The sequence below is a fragment of the Taudactylus pleione genome, unplaced genomic scaffold, assembly GCF_031769625.1.
Source record: "Taudactylus pleione unplaced genomic scaffold, aTauple2 ptg000239l, whole genome shotgun sequence".
Classification (NCBI taxonomy): Eukaryota; Metazoa; Chordata; class Amphibia; order Anura; family Myobatrachidae; genus Taudactylus; species Taudactylus pleione.
The window spans coordinates 371,416-384,908 of record NW_028284641.1 but is presented as its reverse complement, the minus strand read 5'-3'; the positions used below and the strand labels follow the sequence as shown (position 1 = coordinate 384,908).

Here is a 13,493-nt window from a genome sequence, read left to right as displayed (position 1 = left end):
TAGAGGGGGATTATTATGGGTAGCACAGTGTGACAGTAGAGGGGGGGAGGATTATTATGGGTAGCACAGTGTGACAGTAGAGGGGGGTTATTAAGGGTAGCACAGTGTGACAGTAGAGGGGGATTATTATGGGTAGCACAGTGTGACAGTAGAGGGGGGGAGGATTATTATGGGTAGCACAGTGTGACAGTAGAGGGGGGGAGGATTATTATGGGTAGCACAGTGTGACAGTAGAGGGGGGTTATTATGGGTAGCACAGTGTGACAGTAGAGGGGGGTTATTATGGGTAGCACAGTGTGACAGTAGAGGGGGGGAGGATTATTATGGGTAGCACAGTGTGACAGTAGAGGGGGGGAGGATTATTATGGGTAGCACAGTGTGACAGTAGAGGGGGGTTATTATGGGTAGCACAGTGTGACAGTAGAGGGGGATTATTATGGGTAGCACAGTGTGACAGTAGAGGGGGGTTATTATGGGTAGCAGTGTGTGACAGTAGAGGGGGGATTATTATGGGTAGCACAGTGTGACAGTAGAGGGGGGGAGGATTATTATGGGTAGCACATTGTGACAGTAGAGGGGGGTTATTATGGGTAGCACAGTGTGACAGTAGAGGGGGGGATTATTATGGGCAGCACAGTGTGACAGTAGAGGGGGGTTATTATGGGTAGCACAGTGTGACAGTAGAGGGGGGGTATTATGGGTAGCACAGTGTGACAGTAGAGGGGGGGTATTATGGGTAGCACAGTGTGACAGTAGAGGGGGGGAGGATTATTATGGGTAGCACAGTGTGACAGTAGAGGGGGGGAAGATTATTATGGGTAGCACAGTGTGACAGTAAAGGGGGGGAGGATTATTATGGGTAGCACAGTGTGACAGTAGAGGGGGGGAGGATTATTATGGGTAGCACAGTGTGACAGTAGAGGGGGGGAGGGTTAGTATGGGTAGCACAGTGTGACAGTAGAGGGGGGTTATTATGGGTAGCACAGTGTGACAGTAGAGGGGGGGTATTATGGGTAGCACAGTGTGACAGTAGAGGGGGGGTATTATGGGTAGCACAGTGTGACAGTAGAGGGGGGGAGGATTATTATGGGTAGCACAGTGTGACAGTAGAGGGGGGGAGGATTATTATGGGTAGCACAGTGTGACAGTAGAGGGGGGGAGGATTATTATGGGTAGCACAGTGTGACAGTAGAGGGGGGGAGGATTATTATGGGTAGCACAGTGTGACAGTAGAGGGGGGGAGGGTTAGTATGGGTAGCACAGTGTGACAGTAGAGGGGGGGAGGATTATTATGGGTAGCACAGTGTGACAGTAGAGGGGGGTTATTATGGGTAGCACAGTGTGACAGTAGAGGGGGGTTATTATGGGTAGCACAGTGTGACAGTAGAGGGGGGGAGGATTATTATGGGTAGCACAGTGTGACAGTAGGGGGGGAGGATTATTATGGGTAGCACAGTGTGACAGTAGAGGGGGGGTTATTATGGGTAGCACAGTGTGACAGTAGAGGGGGGGAGGATTATTATGGGTAGCACAGTGTGACAGTAGAGGGGGGGAGGATTATTATGGGTAGCACAGTGTGACAGTAGAGGGGGGGTTATTATGGGTAGCACAGTGTGACAGTAGAGGGGGGGGTATTATGGGTAGCACAGTGACAGTAGAGGGGGGGTTATTATGGGTAGCACAGTGACAGTAGAGGGGGGTTATTATGGGTAGCACAGTGACAGTAGAGGGGGGGTTAGTATGGGTAGCACAGTGTGACAGTAGAGGGGGGTTAGTATGGGTAGCACAGTGTGACAGTAGAGGGGGGTTATTATGGGTAGCACAGTGTGACAGTAGAAGGGGGTTATTATGGGTAGCACAGTGTGACAGTAGAGGGGGGGTTATTATGGGTAGCACAGTGTGACAGTAGAGGGGGGTTATTATGGGTAGCACAGTGTGACAGTAGAGGGGGGTTATTATGGGTAGCACAGTGTGACAGTAGAGGGGGGAGGATTATTATGGGTAGCACAGTGTGACAGTAGAGGGGGGTTAGTATGGGTAGCACAGTGTGACAGTAGAGGGGGGTTATTATGGGTAGTACAGTGTGACAGTAGAGGGGAGGTTATTATGGGTAGCACAGTGTGACAGTAGAGGAGGGGTATTATGGGTAGCACAGTGTGACAGTAGAGGAGGGGAGGATTATTATGGGTAGCAGTGTGACAGTAGAGGGGGGTTAGTATGGGTAGCACAGTGTGACAGTAGAGGGGGGTTATGGGTAGCACAGTGTGACAGTAGAGGGGGGGAGGATTATTATGGGTAGCACAGTGTGACAGTAGAGGGGGGGAGGGTTAGTATGGGTAGCATAGTGTGACAGTAAAGGGGGGTTATTATGGGTAGCACAGTGTGACAGTAGAGGAGGGGTATTATGGGTAGCACAGTGTGACAGTAGAGGGGGGGAGGGTTAGTATGGGTAGCACAGTGTGACAGTAGAGGAGGGGTATTATGGGTAGCACAGTGTGACAGTAGAGGGGGGGAGGGTTAGTATGGGTAGCATAGTGTGACAGTAGAGGGGGGTTATTATGGGTAGCACAGTGTGACAGTAGAGGGGGGTTATTATGGGTAGCACAGTGTGACAGTAGAGGTGGGGAGGATTATTATGGGTAGCACAGTGTGACAGTAGAGGGGAGGATTATTATGGGTAGCAGTGTGACAGTAGAGGGGGGATTATTATGGGTAGCACAGTGTGACTGTAGAAGGGGGATTATTATGGGTAGCAGTGTGACAGTAGAAGGGGGGTTATTATGGGTAGCACAGTGTGACAGTAGAGGGGGGGAGGATTATTATGGGTAGCACAGTGTGACAGTAGAGGGGGGGAGGATTATTATGGGTAGCACAGTGTGACAGTAGAGGAGGGGTATTATGGGTAGCACAGTGTGACAGTAGAGGGGGGGAGGATTATTATGGGTAGCAGTGTGACAGTAGAGGGGGGATTATTATGGGTAGCACAGTGTGACAGTAGAGGGGGGGAGGATTATTATGGGTAGCACAGTGTGACAGTAGGGGGGGAGGATTATTATGGGTAGCACAGTGTGACAGTAAAGGGGGGGAGGGTTAGTATGGGTAGCACAGTGTGACAGTAGAGGGGGGTTATTATGGGTAGCACAGTGTGACAGTAGAGGGGGGGTTATTATGGGTAGCACAGTGTGACAGTAGAGGGGGGTTATTATGGGTAGCACAGTGTGACAGTAGAGGGGGGGAGGATTATTATGGGTAGCACAGTGTGACATTAGAGGGGGGGAGGGTTAGTATGGGTAGCACAGTGTGACAGTAGAGGAGGGGTATTATGGGTAGCACAGTGTGACAGTAGAGGGGGGGAGGGTTAGTATGGGTAGCACAGTGTGACAGTAGAGGGGGGGAGGATTATTATGGGTAGCACAGTGTGACAGTAGAGGGGGGGAGGATTATTATGGGTAGCACAGTGTGACAGTAGAGGGGGTTATTATGGGTAGCACAGTGTGACAGTAGAGGCGGGTTATTATGGGTAGCACAGTGTGACAGTAGAGGGGGGGAGGATTATTATGGGTAGCACAGTGTGACAGTAGGGGGGGAGGATTATTATGGGTAGCACAGTGTGACAGTAAAGGGGGGGAGGGTTAGTATGGGTAGCACAGTGTGACAGTAGAGGGGGGTTATTATGGGTAGCACAGTGTGACAGTAGAGGGGGGGTTATTATGGGTAGCACAGTGTGACAGTAGAGGGGGGTTATTATGGGTAGCACAGTGTGACAGTAGAGGGGGGGAGGATTATTATGGGTAGCACAGTGTGACATTAGAGGGGGGGAGGGTTAGTATGGGTAGCACAGTGTGACAGTAGAGGAGGGGTATTATGGGTAGCACAGTGTGACAGTAGAGGGGGGGAGGGTTAGTATGGGTAGCACAGTGTGACAGTAGAGGGGGGGTTATTATGGGTAGCACAGTGTGACAGTAGGGGGGGAGGATTATTATGGGTAGCACAGTGTGACAGTAGAGGGGGGGTTATTATGGGTAGCACAGTGTGACAGTAGAGGGGGGGAGGATTATTATGGGTAGCACAGTGTGACAGTAGAGGGGGGGAGGATTATTATGGGTAGCACAGTGTGACAGTAGAGGGGGGGTTATTATGGGTAGCACAGTGTGACAGTAGAGGGGGGGGTATTATGGGTAGCACAGTGACAGTAGAGGGGGGGTTATTATGGGTAGCACAGTGACAGTAGAGGGGGGTTATTATGGGTAGCACAGTGACAGTAGAGGGGGGGTTAGTATGGGTAGCACAGTGTGACAGTAGAGGGGGGTTAGTATGGGTAGCACAGTGTGACAGTAGAGGGGGGTTATTATGGGTAGCACAGTGTGACAGTAGAAGGGGGTTATTATGGGTAGCACAGTGTGACAGTAGAGGGGGGGGTTATTATGGGTAGCACAGTGTGACAGTAGAGGGGGGTTATTATGGGTAGCACAGTGTGACAGTAGAGGGGGGTTATTATGGGTAGCACAGTGTGACAGTAGAGGGGGGAGGATTATTATGGGTAGCACAGTGTGACAGTAGAGGGGGGTTAGTATGGGTAGCACAGTGTGACAGTAGAGGGGGGTTATTATGGGTAGTACAGTGTGACAGTAGAGGGGAGGTTATTATGGGTAGCACAGTGTGACAGTAGAGGAGGGGTATTATGGGTAGCACAGTGTGACAGTAGAGGAGGGGAGGATTATTATGGGTAGCAGTGTGACAGTAGAGGGGGGTTAGTATGGGTAGCACAGTGTGACAGTAGAGGGGGGTTATGGGTAGCACAGTGTGACAGTAGAGGGGGGGAGGATTATTATGGGTAGCACAGTGTGACAGTAGAGGGGGGTTATTATGGGTAGCACAGTGTGACAGTAGAGGGGGGGAGGATTATTATGGGTAGCACAGTGTGACAGTAGAGGGGGGGAGGGTTAGTATGGGTAGCATACTGTGACAGTAAAGGGGGGTTATTATGGGTAGCACAGTGTGACAGTAGAGGAGGGGTATTATGGGTAGCACAGTGTGACAGTAGAGGGGGGGAGGGTTAGTATGGGTAGCACAGTGTGACAGTAGAGGAGGGGTATTATGGGTAGCACAGTGTGACAGTAGAGGGGGGGAGGGTTAGTATGGGTAGCATAGTGTGACAGTAGAGGGGGGTTATTATGGGTAGCACAGTGTGACAGTAGAGGGGGGTTATTATGGGTAGCACAGTGTGACAGTAGAGGTGGGGAGGATTATTATGGGTAGCACAGTGTGACAGTAGAGGGGAGGATTATTATGAGTAGCAGTGTGACAGTAGAGGGGGGATTATTATGGGTAGCACAGTGTGACTGTAGAAGGGGGATTATTATGGGTAGCAGTGTGACAGTAGAAGGGGGGTTATTATGGGTAGCACAGTGTGACAGTAGAGGGGGGGAGGATTATTATGGGTAGCACAGTGTGACAGTAGAGGGGGGGAGGATTATTATGGGTAGCACAGTGTGACAGTAGAGGAGGGGTATTATGGGTAGCACAGTGTGACAGTAGAGGGGGGGAGGATTATTATGGGTAGCAGTGTGACAGTAGAGGGGGGATTATTATGGGTAGCACAGTGTGACAGTAGAGGGGGGGAGGATTATTATGGGTAGCACAGTGTGACAGTAGAGGGGGTTATTATGGGTAGCACAGTGTGACAGTAGAGGCGGGTTATTATGGGTAGCACAGTGTGACAGTAGAGGGGGGGAGGATTATTATGGGTAGCACAGTGTGACAGTAGGGGGGGAGGATTATTATGGGTAGCACAGTGTGACAGTAAAGGGGGGGAGGGTTAGTATGGGTAGCACAGTGTGACAGTAGAGGGGGGTTATTATGGGTAGCACAGTGTGACAGTAGAGGGGGGGTTATTATGGGTAGCACAGTGTGACAGTAGAGGGGGGTTATTATGGGTAGCACAGTGTGACAGTAGAGGGGGGGAGGATTATTATGGGTAGCACAGTGTGACATTAGAGGGGGGGAGGGTTAGTATGGGTAGCACAGTGTGACAGTAGAGGAGGGGTATTATGGGTAGCACAGTGTGACAGTAGAGGGGGGGGAGGGTTAGTATGGGTAGCACAGTGTGACAGTAGAGGGGGGGTTATTATGGGTAGCACAGTGTGACAGTAGAGGGGGGTTACTATGGGTAGCACAGTGTGACAGTAGAGAGGGGGGATTATTATGGGTAGCACAGTGTGACAGTAGAGGGGGGGTTATTATGGGTAGCACAGTGTGACAGTAGAGGGGGGATTATTATGGGTAGCACAGTGTGACAGTAGAGGGGGGTTATTATGGGTAGCACAGTGTGACAGTAGAGGGGGGGAGGGTTATTATGGGTAGCACAGTGTGACTGTAGAGGGGGGGAGGATTATTATGGGTAGCACAGTGTGACAGTAGAGGGGGGGTTATTATGGGTAGCACAGTGTGAGAGTAGAGGGGGGATTATTATGGGTAGCACAGTGTGACAGTAGAGGGGGGGTTATTATGGGTAGCACAGTGTGACAGTAGAGGGGGGGTTATTATGGGTAGCACAGTGTGACAGTAGAGAGGGGGGATTATTATGGGTAGCACAGTGTGACAGTAAAGGGGGGTTATTATGGGTAGCACAGTGTGACAGTAGAGGGGGGTTATTATGGGTAGCACAGTGTGACAGTAGAGGGGGGGAGGGTTATTATGGGTAGCACAGTGTGACAGTAGAGGGGGGGTTATTATGGGTAGCAGTGTGACAGTAGAGGGGGGTTATTATGGGTAGCACAGTGTGACAGTAGAGGGGGGAGTATTATGGGTAGCACAGTGTGACAGTAGAGGGGGGTTATTATGGGTAGCACAGTGTGACAGTAGAGGAGGGGTATTATGGGTAGCACAGTGTGACAGTAGAGGGGGGGAGGGTTAGTATGGGTAGCACAGTGTGACAGTAGAGGAGGGGTATTATGGGTAGCACAGTGTGACAGTAGAGGGGGGGAGGGTTAGTATGGGTAGCACAGTGTGACAGTAGAGGGGGGTTATTATGGGTAGCACAGTGTGACAGTAGAGGGGGGGAGGGTTATTATGGGTAGCACAGTGTGACAGTAGAGGGGGGGTTATTATGGGTAGCAGTGTGACAGTAGAGGGGGGTTATTATGGGTAGCACAGTGTGACAGTAGAGGGGGGAGTATTATGGGTAGCACAGTGTGACAGTAGAGGGGGGGTTATTATGGGTAGCACAGTGTGACAGTAGAGGAGGGGTATTATGGGTAGCACAGTGTGACAGTAGAGGGGGGGAGGGTTAGTATGGGTAGCACAGTGTGACAGTAGAGGGGGGGTTATTATGGGTAGCACAGTGTGACAGTAGAGGGGGGGTTATTATGGGTAGCACAGTGTGACAGTAGAGAGGGGGGATTATTATGGGTAGCACAGTGTGACAGTAGAGGGGGGGTTATTATGGGTAGCACAGTGTGACAGTAGAGAGGGGGGATTATTATGGGTAGCACAGTGTGACAGTAGAGGGGGGTTATTATGGGTAGCACAGTGTGACAGTAGTGGGGGGGAGGGTTATTATGGGTAGCACAGTGTGACTGTAGAGGGGGGGAGGATTATTATGGGTAGCACAGTGTGACAGTAGAGGGGGGGTTATTATGGGTAGCACAGTGTGACAGTAGAGGGGGGGTTATTATGGGTAGCACAGTGTGACAGTAGAGAGGGGGGTTATTATGGGTAGCACAGTGTGACAGTAGAGGGGGGTTATTATGGGTAGCACAGTGTGACAGTAGAGGGGGGGAGGGTTATTATGGGTAGCACAGTGTGACAGTAGAGGGGGGGTTATTATGGGTAGCAGTGTGACAGTAGAGGGGGGTTATTATGGGTAGCACAGTGTGACAGTAGAGGGGGGTGTATTATGGGTAGCACAGTGTGACAGTAGAGGGGGGTTATTATGGGTAGCACAGTGTGACAGTAGAGGAGGGGTATTATGGGTAGCACAGTGTGACAGTAGAGGGGGGGAGGGTTAGTATGGGTAGCACAGTGTGACAGTAGAGGAGGGGTATTATGGGTAGCACAGTGTGACAGTAGAGGGGGGGAGGGTTAGTATGGGTAGCACAGTGTGACAGTAGAGGGGGGGTTATTATGGGTAGCACAGTGTGACAGTAGAGGGGGGTTATTATGGGTAGCACAGTGTGACAGTAGAGAGGGGGGATTATTATGGGTAGCACAGTGTGACAGTAGAGGGGGGAGGATTATTATGGGTAGCACAGTGTGACTGTAGAGGGGGGGAGGATTATTATGGGTAGCACAGTGTGACAGTAGAGGGGGGGTTATTATGGGTAGCACAGTGTGACAGTAGAGGGGGGGAGGATTATTATGGGTAGCACAGTGTGACAGTAGAGGAGGGGTATTATGGGTAGCACAGTGTGACAGTAGAGGGGGGGAGGGTTAGTATGGGTAGCACAGTGTGACAGTAGAGGGGGGGTTATTATGGGTAGCACAGTGTGACAGTAGAGAGGGGGGATTATTATGGGTAGCACAGTGTGACAGTAGAGGGGGGGAGGATTATTATGGGTAGCACAGTGTGACTGTAGAGGGGGGGAGGATTATTATGGGTAGCACAGTGTGACAGTAGAGGGGGGGTTATTATGGGTAGCACAGTGTGACAGTAGAGGGGGGTTAGTATGGGTAGCACAGTGTGACAGTAGAGGGGGGGAGGGTTAGTATGGGTAGCACAGTGTGACTGTAGAGGGGGGGAGGATTATTATGGGTAGCACAGTGTGACTGTAGAGGGGGGGAGGATTATTATGGGTAGCACAGTGTGACTGTAAAGGGGGGAGGATTATTATGGGTAGCACAGTGTGACAGTAGAGGGGGGGGAGGATTATTATGGGTAGCACAGTGTGACAGTAGAGGGGGGGAGGATTATTATGGGTAGCACAGTGTGACAGTAGAGGGGGGGGAGGATTATTATGGGTAGCACAGTGTGACAGTAGAGGGGGGAGGATTATTATGGGTAGCACAGTGTGACAGTAGAGGGGGGAGGATTATTATGGGTAGCACAGTGTGACAGTAGAGGGGGGTTATTATGGGTAGCACAGTGTGACAGTAGAGGGGGGGAGGGTTAGTATGGGTAGCACAGTGTGACTGTAGAGGGGGGGAGGATTATTATGGGTAGCACAGTGTGACAGTAGAGGAGGGGTATTATGGGTAGCACAGTGTGACAGTAGAGGAGGGGTATTATGGGTAGCACAGTGTGACAGTAGAGGGGGGGAGGGTTAGTATGGGTAGCACAGTGTGACAGTAGAGGGGGGTTATGGGTAGCACAGTGTGACAGTAGAGAGGGGGGATTATTATGGGTAGCACAGTGTGACAGTAGAGGGGGGGTTATTATGGGTAGCACAGTGTGACAGTAGAGGGGGGGAGGGTTAGTATGGGTAGCACAGTGTGACAGTAGAGGGGTATTATGGGTAGCACAGTGTGACAGTAGAGGGGGGGAGGGTTAGTATGGGTAGCACAGTGTGACAGTAGAGGGGGGGTTATTATGGGTAGCACAGTGTGACAGTAGAGGGGGGTTATTATGGGTAGCACAGTGTGACAGTAGAGGGGGGGAGGGTTAGTATGGGTAGCACAGTGTGACTGTAGAGGGGGGGAGGATTATTATGGGTAGCACAGTGTGACAGTAGAGGGGGGAGGATTATTATGGGTAGCACAGTGTGACTGTAGAGGGGGGAGGATTATTATGGGTAGCACAGTGTGACAGTAGAGGGGGGGGGAGGATTATTATGGGTAGCACAGTGTGACTGTAGAGGGGGGAGGATTATTATGGGTAGCACAGTGTGACAGTAGAGGGGGGGGAGGATTATTATGGGTAGCACAGTGTGACAGTAGAGGGGGGGGAGAATTATTATGGGTAGCACAGTGTGACAGTAGAGGGGGGGGAGGATTATTATGGGTAGCACAGTGTGACAGTAGAGGGGGGGGAGGATTATTATGGGTAGCACAGTGTGACAGTAGAGGGGGGGGAGGATTATTATGGGTAGCACAGTGTGACAGTAGAGAGGGGGGATTATTATGGGTAGCACAGTGTGACAGTAGAGGGGGGGGAGGATTATTATGGGTAGCACAGTGTGACAGTAGAGAGGGGGGATTATTATGGGTAGCACAGTGTGACAGTAGAGGGGGGGTATTATGGGTAGCACAGTGTGACAGTAGAGAGGGGGGATTATTATGGGTAGCACAGTGTGACAGTAGAGGGGGGAGGATTATTATGGGTAGCACAGTGTGACAGTAGAGGGGGGAGGATTATTATGGGTAGCACAGTGTGACAGTAGAGGGGGGTTATTATGGGTAGCACAGTGTGACAGTAGAGGGGGGGAGGGTTAGTATGGGTAGCACAGTGTGACTGTAGAGGGGGGGAGGATTATTATGGGTAGCACAGTGTGACAGTAGAGGAGGGGTATTATGGGTAGCACAGTGTGACAGTAGAGGAGGGGTATTATGGGTAGCACAGTGTGACAGTAGAGGGGGGGAGGGTTAGTATGGGTAGCACAGTGTGACAGTAGAGGGGGGTTATGGGTAGCACAGTGTGACAGTAGAGAGGGGGGATTATTATGGGTAGCACAGTGTGACAGTAGAGGGGGGGTTATTATGGGTAGCACAGTGTGACAGTAGAGGGGGGGAGGGTTAGTATGGGTAGCACAGTGTGACAGTAGAGGGGTATTATGGGTAGCACAGTGTGACAGTAGAGGGGGGGAGGGTTAGTATGGGTAGCACAGTGTGACAGTAGAGGGGGGGTTATTATGGGTAGCACAGTGTGACAGTAGAGGGGGGTTATTATGGGTAGCACAGTGTGACAGTAGAGGGGGGGAGGGTTAGTATGGGTAGCACAGTGTGACTGTAGAGGGGGGGAGGATTATTATGGGTAGCACAGTGTGACAGTAGAGGGGGGAGGATTATTATGGGTAGCACAGTGTGACTGTAGAGGGGGGAGGATTATTATGGGTAGCACAGTGTGACAGTAGAGGGGGGGGGAGGATTATTATGGGTAGCACAGTGTGACTGTAGAGGGGGGAGGATTATTATGGGTAGCACAGTGTGACAGTAGAGGGGGGGGAGGATTATTATGGGTAGCACAGTGTGACAGTAGAGGGGGGGGAGAATTATTATGGGTAGCACAGTGTGACAGTAGAGGGGGGGGAGGATTATTATGGGTAGCACAGTGTGACAGTAGAGGGGGGGGAGGATTATTATGGGTAGCACAGTGTGACAGTAGAGGGGGGGGAGGATTATTATGGGTAGCACAGTGTGACAGTAGAGAGGGGGGATTATTATGGGTAGCACAGTGTGACAGTAGAGGGGGGGGAGGATTATTATGGGTAGCACAGTGTGACAGTAGAGAGGGGGGATTATTATGGGTAGCACAGTGTGACAGTAGAGGGGGGGTATTATGGGTAGCACAGTGTGACAGTAGAGAGGGGGGATTATTATGGGTAGCACAGTGTGACAGTAGAGGGGGGAGGATTATTATGGGTAGCACAGTGTGACAGTAGAGGGGGGAGGATTATTATGGGTAGCACAGTGTGACAGTAGAGGGGGGTTATTATGGGTAGCACAGTGTGACAGTAGAGGGGGGGAGGGTTAGTATGGGTAGCACAGTGTGACTGTAGAGGGGGGGAGGATTATTATGGGTAGCACAGTGTGACAGTAGAGGAGGGGTATTATGGGTAGCACAGTGTGACAGTAGAGGAGGGGTATTATGGGTAGCACAGTGTGACAGTAGAGGGGGGGAGGGTTAGTATGGGTAGCACAGTGTGACAGTAGAGGGGGGTTATGGGTAGCACAGTGTGACAGTAGAGAGGGGGGATTATTATGGGTAGCACAGTGTGACAGTAGAGGGGGGGTTATTATGGGTAGCACAGTGTGACAGTAGAGGGGGGGAGGGTTAGTATGGGTAGCACAGTGTGACAGTAGAGGGGTATTATGGGTAGCACAGTGTGACAGTAGAGGGGGGGAGGGTTAGTATGGGTAGCACAGTGTGACAGTAGAGGGGGGGTTATTATGGGTAGCACAGTGTGACAGTAGAGGGGGGTTATTATGGGTAGCACAGTGTGACAGTAGAGGGGGGGAGGGTTAGTATGGGTAGCACAGTGTGACTGTAGAGGGGGGGAGGATTATTATGGGTAGCACAGTGTGACAGTAGAGGGGGGAGGATTATTATGGGTAGCACAGTGTGACTGTAGAGGGGGGAGGATTATTATGGGTAGCACAGTGTGACAGTAGAGGGGGGGGGAGGATTATTATGGGTAGCACAGTGTGACTGTAGAGGGGGGAGGATTATTATGGGTAGCACAGTGTGACAGTAGAGGGGGGGGAGGATTATTATGGGTAGCACAGTGTGACAGTAGAGGGGGGGGAGAATTATTATGGGTAGCACAGTGTGACAGTAGAGGGGGGGGAGGATTATTATGGGTAGCACAGTGTGACAGTAGAGGGGGGGGAGGATTATTATGGGTAGCACAGTGTGACAGTAGAGGGGGGGGAGGATTATTATGGGTAGCACAGTGTGACAGTAGAGAGGGGGGATTATTATGGGTAGCACAGTGTGACAGTAGAGGGGGGGTATTATGGGTAGCACAGTGTGACAGTAGAGAGGGGGGATTATTATGGGTAGCACAGTGTGACAGTAGAGGGGGGAGGATTATTATGGGTAGCACAGTGTGACAGTAGAGGGGGGAGGATTATTATGGGTAGCACAGTGTGACAGTAGAGGGGGGGTATTATGGGTAGCACAGTGTGACAGTAGAGAGGGGGGATTATTATGGGTAGTACAGTGTGACAGTAGAGGGGGGAGGATTATTATGGGTAGCACAGTGTGACAGTAGAGGGGGGAGGATTATTATGGGTAGCACAGTGTGACAGTAGAGAGGGGGGATTATTATGGGTAGCACAGTGTGACAGTAGAGGGGGGAGGATTATTATGGGTAGCACAGTGTGACAGTAGAGGGGGGAGGATTATTATGGGTAGCACAGTGTGACAGTAGAGGGGGGGAGGATTATTATGGGTAGCACAGTGTGACAGGGGGGATTATTATGGGCAGCAGGAATGAGGTTGTACCTCGGTCAGTACCGCAGCCTCCGTCTCCTCTGGAAACCGCTGTTGTTATTCCCGGCAGCAACAACACTTTCACCTTCGCACTTCGCGCCTTCTGACGTCACGGAGGGGCGGTAACTTCCTGACGTCACGCAGGGGGCGGTCTCAGAGGCGGCGGGAATATTAGTGATGCTGACAGTGACACACACGCGCACAGGCTCTCTCTGACAGAGCAGAGACTACAGCAGCCGTAATGGTAATGATGAGAGGGGGGAGGAGGGGAACGGTGAGAGGGGGGATGTGAGGAGGGGGATGTGATGAGGGGAACAATGAGAGGGGGGGTGAGGAGGGGAACAATGAGAGGGGGGGTGAGGAGGGGAGCAATGAGAGGGGGATGTGAGGAGGGGAACAATGAGAG

At 51.4% G+C, this 13,493-nt stretch overlaps 1 protein-coding gene across 3 annotated transcripts in view; it reads right to left on the bottom strand.

Moving 5' to 3' along the window:
* Positions 1–13,217, bottom strand: part of FANCD2 (FA complementation group D2) — a 251,017-nt gene extending 237,800 nt beyond the window's left edge. For all 3 annotated transcript variants that reach the window (XM_088479530.1, XM_088479531.1, XM_088479532.1), the window contains exon 1: positions 13,100–13,217. The gene's annotated coding sequence lies outside the window, so the exon portion shown is untranslated. The remainder of the gene's footprint in view (positions 1–13,099) is intronic.
* Positions 13,218–13,493: the final 276 nt, after the last annotated feature.